The sequence below is a fragment of the Colias eurytheme genome, chromosome 20, assembly GCF_061535395.1.
Source record: "Colias eurytheme isolate Ceu_HAF_F1 chromosome 20, ilColEury1 Martin Lab GWU primary, whole genome shotgun sequence".
NCBI classification, from domain to species: Eukaryota; Metazoa; Arthropoda; class Insecta; order Lepidoptera; family Pieridae; genus Colias; species Colias eurytheme.
In genome coordinates this window covers 6,346,223-6,353,228 of record NC_142999.1, presented here as the reverse complement: position 1 = coordinate 6,353,228, position 7,006 = coordinate 6,346,223, and the positions used below count along the sequence as shown (strand labels likewise).

Sequence of the window (7,006 nt, the reverse complement as noted above, 5' to 3'; positions counted from 1 at the left end):
GTAATTATCGTATTGCTGTTTGTATCTGTAAGTATGTGTATGATATTTGTATATGTATGTATGTATGTGATTATTATATTCTATACGTATAAAATATTTATGTATATGTGTTACTATATATAACAAATATAACAATTAATTTAAGCTAAACGCTAAACGCCAAACGTATTCAATATTCTACATCAACAAACCTGCAGTCACGTCAACTCTGTATTTACCACTAATTAAAGCTTACAAAGGTCGCTTTCTACACGATATCGAAACTGCAAAGCAAACGGTACGAAACAAGGGGTAAACAATTATTTATGGGCAGCTTTTTACAATGGGCAGCGTTGGGCCAGTAGAGGCAATCACGATAGGGCCTAAAAGTCTATGATGGGTTATAGATGTTTATTCACAACTCACAAGCGCCGTAATAGCGGCAAACATCCTCGATCTATTGTTGGGCCAACGCTGCTCATTGTGGAGAGGGCCCATTACACCACACGCATTCGCTCCAAATCAACTACCCCCTACCGACTTACCCTTACCGGAATATTTATGAATCATAAACACGCGACATTTTACGCACGTATGATGGAAACAGGAGCTAATGGAATTAAAATTTGGACAGCTTGCACTTTCTGATTAAAAAAAGATACACAAATAAATGCAGGTTATGTCGCGTAGGTACATGTATTATTTTTATATACCTATCAAAATAAGTATCCTCGAAAATTATAATCGTCATTATTTTATTATATTAGGGTGAATTATGATATTGCAATTCTTTCACGTGAACAAATAAAATAAAAATGATGAACCAATATGTATAGTAAATAATGTGTAATATTATGTCCTATATGTTGATGTAAGGACAAGTAATTATTATCAAAGCTAAGTCTTTATTCTTTAATTTATAGATTATTTCATTGAAATATATTTGAACAATACATAAACATAAGAGAAAGTTAATCTATCAATATCCAATCACAAATATTTGTTTCATACCTGTAATATCTATATCATCAAGCTTAAACTCAAATGCTCCACAATCTACATGTTAGTGTGAGAACAGTAAAATGATACAATTAACAGGTAAACTCCACGTTTCCTTTATAACAATTTTTCATCAATCAGCAGTATCATATAATATCCGTCCGATAGATCCATATCCGCAATAAACTTTAAAATAATCGCTGCTTGATTAGTTATTATTGTTGCAATTAACTCGGCTTATAATAATTTCTTTGTAAATGAAACGGTGAAACGAAGTTACATGAGTGATGTAATTTGTCTTATACATAGTTTTTAAAGAGAGAGATAAGCTTTTATCCTCATGATAACAACAGATGTTTATCTATAACTACACATTTTATTCAATACCGTTAATTTATTATTTAGAAATTGTACCAAAACATACTGACATTGCATCTCATGCAATCTGATAGAACTAAACTTACAACATACGAGTATGTTGGACGTTGGTATCGACACGTTTCTTATATTCGAGGTTCAGAGTGTAGTGCCCTCGAATCTTACATGAAAAGCGTCGAATTAGCGAGAGCATCTTAGCAAATCCCTTTATGAAGGTTCGATGACTTAACGTTTGATTGATCACGAAATAACTATTGTTAAACATGCATTCTGTTTGAAGAGCCATTCTTTTGTTTCTTTACATATACAACCACGATGACCATCAGTTAATATTTAAATTATAATTACTTAATACCATACTAAGTTTGCAAATGTGCTAAAATACAATACCTAATGCGGTTTTATTTTAACGTTTTAAGTGGCAATTAAACAAGATAATGATTATTATAGTTATATAGCAAAATAACTAATTATTATCTAATGTATATCAAGTCCAATCATAGGTTAATTAAACCAAATAAGAAAAAAAGTGAAGCAATTTCATACTACTAGATATTGTAGCTCAAATTGGCGACAGATAAATAAGTTTCCGTAGTGTAGCGGTTATCACGTGTGCTTCACACGCACAAGGTCCCCGGTTCGATCCCGGGCGGAAACAGCAAATTTTATTTTGCTGCACAATTTTATGACATATTATTATTTAAATTTGCTCCCTTTTCCGGTTTTCAAACGAAATGTTGTAGGAGAAAAACAATATTCACAGCTCTTCGAATACACAATACTATATCTCAGTAGATACCAGTTTCTCACAATTCACGAATATATCAGAAACAGAAACCAATTTATCAGGGAAAGTAAATGTCTAAATTTACATATTACATAGGCCTATATCCTTACATCACGCGACACTACCGTTATAGCATTTCAGAGTTGATAATGACGCGGAAGAGGTCGACAATAAGTATTTAACTGGACTTCTAGTGGACGCCGGCGTTCAGGAAGTGGTACCATGGCTGAATGATGATCATGAGGAAATGTTGCTTATGGAGTATTTATCGTCTTTATAGATGGCTATACGTATTATTAGATTTTGCGGCTTTTATAATAAAATGATAGACGTTTGTATACATTTCGATAATTCATATTCTAACTAATATAGGTAGATACTAGACGAAATTTTTTACTAGTTTTGAATATTGTAAAACCGGGAAAATATATTAAATGTTGTACACATGTTTCAATAACACGATACGCCGGCAAGCACAAATCATTACTTCTTACACCTACAAAAAATATTTCACTGATTAGAAATGAATTCTGTCATTAACAACTGGTTGAACAACTTGTCATCAATCAACGTATAAATTAGAAAAAGGAGATACGGAAGAGCAATGTCCTGAGCTATTTTAGAACAAAGGACGGGAAGGACACGGAGGCATTAAAGAATTTTACATGTCTATTTATAAGAACACAAAGATTATCTAAAGTACCATCAAAACATGAATGGAAATAATTTATGAATAACTAAATCAATATAAGATTTATTTATGGTAATAAGAACTAAATACTGTGAAGTGTAAGTGATCTCTCCTAGACGACGCAAATTATTGCAGTATCAAAACGGTTCACAATCGTGCTTGCATTAAAAAAAAAAATGATTCGTTCACATCGACAACGTTACAAATTTAAAACAATAGAAATTCCACGACTTATTACATGAATTCAAATAGAAATATAGGGCAATAATTCCTTCGTTGCTCGTAATCTATCCGTGGCTCCCAATGAAGCGTGAAAGATCAATAATAATTTAAATCTTTGTTTAACTCGGCCCGTCAACCGTTAGGTCACCGTGAACAAATTATGGAGAAATAATTGAGTTTTGTAAGTAAATTGTAATGCAACGTAATCATAATTTTTAATATGCATGGTCTCTTTAATTATGGTATTCTGTGAAAGCAATTTGTACGGTACCTCAATACCATCGCTCTCAACTTCCAATTGTAATTAATAATAATTTTGTAATAATGGTATTAAAATATCTAACGTAACTTATCTTGTTTAAACCACGGCCACAAAATACAAATACCGCACTATTTTTGATGGTTCATTATAGACGAACATTTGGGATGGGATCAGCAATTTTCACTTTATATTTGATACCTAACAGCTACGGATATACATATTATAAAGTATATAATATAGTATAGATGTGGACAGGAAGATAAATTAGCCTGGCTTATCAATTATTACTATACCGTATTTTAACACGGTTATTGTTCCGTGGCATTAACTCATTGACTTTTTAGAATAAACGTGTCGTGTTTAACGAATACGGTATAACCGAATTATGACAGCCAAATTATTACTTGAATTATGATCAATTTTGTGATCGATGTTGGGGTTTGTGGAAGAAAATTATCATCGATAAAAAATTCATAAAATTTTGATGAATACAAGTCTTATTGAGTAACGTTTTGCTACTGAAATTAGAAATGGTAACAACCGGCGTCCGAATTTTCTAAGTTCAAAAATCGTTAAAAAATCAAACTTCATTAATTAAATAGAATTTGTTTTATGTAATTTTATTTTATCGATGGCCGACCTCAATTCTGTTTACGTACAGGATTTCGACACTTAGCTATAAGGAATATAATCGGCCGCTGACCCTTGAGCACGTGTATCTATTTTGGTTTGATGCCTGTAGGAAAATGCTTACCAATCTCGAATGATAAGCGTAAAAAAGTGTCAAATGCAAGTATCAAGCGCAATAACCATTGATATTACATATTATTATACTGAATTATACCTGCACGACGAATAGGTGATAACTTATGTTACCTACGTACTACATATATTTTGTAAAGGCGTGTTGAGAGTAAAATTCAAAGGTCGCGTCATGACAATACCGTCACTCCATGAGGTACGGCGACGATTTTGGTATCTCTAAATCTCTCCACAGAAGTTTTTTTTTTTTAATGGCACCCGCCATCTCACGACACACAGCGCCATCCTGTATAAGCTAAGGAACTAAATGCAAGTGATTTGAACAGTTTAAATAATACATCCTGTTTTATTATTTATCTCTATCCTTTTTCTCTGTATAATTTTTTACTTGTTATAATTGTGCAGGTTCAATATTGAATAAGAATTAACTAAAACTTAAACACAGCCTTTTCACATAAGTGATATAAATTTATAACCAGCCATTTATTGTTTGCCTTTGTTATTCTGTAATGGTGCATATAGATCAAATGAGCAAATGCTCATTCTAACCCCACTATGCAATGTTCTAATATTGAACAATACTGAATACGAGTTTTCATTTAACTCTCATTTATATATCATTTAAATCACCCACATTGCTTTGTTCCTGTTGGTCTTAGCATGATGATATATATATGCCTCGATAAATGGGCTATGTAACACCGAAAGAATTTTTCAAATGAGACCAGTAGTTCCTGAGATTAGATTAGCGCGTTCAAACAAACAAACTCTTCAGCTTTATAATATTATAGTATATATTGATACACACAAAATAGAAATCTTTCCTCTAAATTATATTACATCTTATATATAAAAATGAATCACAAAATGTGTTGGTAAGCGCATAACTCGAGAACGGCTGAACCGATTTTGATAATTCTTTTTTTATTATATTCCTTGAAGTACGAGGATGGTTTTTATGTAGAGAAAACGTAAATATGTACCACGGGCGAAGCCGGGGCGGAACGCTAGTTAGATATAATAATATGTTAAAATGGGTTATAGCAAATTACAATCTTACGTTTTAAAATATTATAATTGGATTTTATAAACAATTGAAAGCAAAAAAGAAATGTTTAGTTTAATGAATAATTATAATTGATTACAAAATTACCAGTCACTGAAATGTAATGGCATCAATTACCTGAATAATATATTTTTTTAGACCAGAAAATCTAGGACAGCTTTTTTAAGTCAATATTATGATTGGTATAACGCATTTCATTAAAGAAACAAATCTTAAATGGCAGCGCTTATCATTCCCTCTCGCTTACACACGGCCGTACGGCATGCAAAAAATAATTGGGAAAAATAAAATCACTAAAAATGTATTTTATTTTCCTTATAATAGTTTTTATCATAAATTTACAATGACAATTATGTATTTGCGATAGTAAATAATGTTTTATTGGAATTTGACAAAGTACAGTGGACCCCCGATAATCCGGCCCCTGTCTAATCCGGCGCCCCCTGTAATCCGACATGACTTAAAATAGTAGATCAGGCAGGTTTGAACAGGTTACAACTTGTACGCACCACCGCTATTATGCTCGACGCGTACGCATTCTTTTACTTAGTTTGAATTTGACTACTTGTGATAGCGGTACGGCCTAGCGTAAACGTAAGCTCTCTATTGTTATTTAATTTACTAAATTCGACATACATAAATAAAGTACTATGATTTGTACTTCAAAGTATGTACATATAACATATAGAATCTTATCATTGGACATGTAATTTGTCGGATTACAAGGTACTCTTTTGTAAAAAATTCCGGACTATAGGGGGTCTTAGGCAGTACTCTATAATCCGACAAATTCGATAGTCTGACACTGCCCTTTATAATGTTTGTCGGATTACCGGAGGTCCACTGTATGTTCTTTGGAAAAAGTTGTTCAGTTTTATGGGCTCATTACAAGTATTATGGGGATTTTGTTCCATTCTGTATACGTAAATAATAAATATGATAATTCATATAAATACACAAATACCATAACAAAAAAGTTTGTCAATAAACAATTTGAAATAATTAATAAAATAATTATCCATTTACAATATTTTTATTTTCTTTTTTACTGACCCTATCATATTATGTCAGTGTCAGCTTTGGCTGCCATTGAAGATTTGTTTCTTTAATGAAACGCGTTTTACCATTAATTTTATGAAATAACAACATTTTACTGAAAATGTCTGAAACTTTGTAACATAAAATAAATGCACCTTATTAAATTAAATTATGATTATATTCATAATATTGAACAATTTTAAGTTTTATTAAATTTATACATCCACTCTATCCATCTATTGAGCCAGTAAAACAAACTAACTAATTAAACTATCAATTATCGCATAAATAACAAAACTAGTAAGAAAAATAATCGACGAGACCAAACATGCAAATCGATAAATCAAGGCTAAACAAAATGCAATTTTAGCACAATAACTTTGTATGCGTTAAATGCACTACCTAGATATCGAGACAATTTTATTTCGGTTAGTGAATGAACTAAAGCTAGATATTTGTAAAAAGCTCTCATTATGAACAAATGATTAAAAAAGTATTAAAACATAGATTAGCTCACCCGGCGACAGGTGCAATAAATGCAATTGCGATGATCAATGAAGAAACTTTAACACAAACAGTTCAATGTTTTGAACAAATTTTACACACAACACTCACTTGGAATTAAAGGGCTCATTGCCAACTACACTCATTTCATTAATTCATATAAGAAATGCTAGATTGTAGGCAATGTAGCAATTTATTTAGTTTTTCATTTTCACTAAACAATTTCGCGTTTGTGGATTCATTTGACGTTTATTTGACATTTTGAGACCACAGAGTAATAAGTAATGTTTGACACTGTTTTTTTTCTTTCTTCATGGC

At 31.6% G+C, this 7,006-nt stretch overlaps 1 non-coding gene across 1 annotated transcript; it reads left to right on the top strand.

Moving 5' to 3' along the window:
- Positions 1-1,941: 1,941 nt before the first annotated feature.
- Positions 1,942-2,014, top strand: TRNAV-CAC (transfer RNA valine (anticodon CAC)). The gene has a single exon. It is a non-coding gene; the product is annotated as a tRNA-Val (tRNA).
- The last annotated feature ends 4,992 nt before the right edge of the window (positions 2,015-7,006 follow it).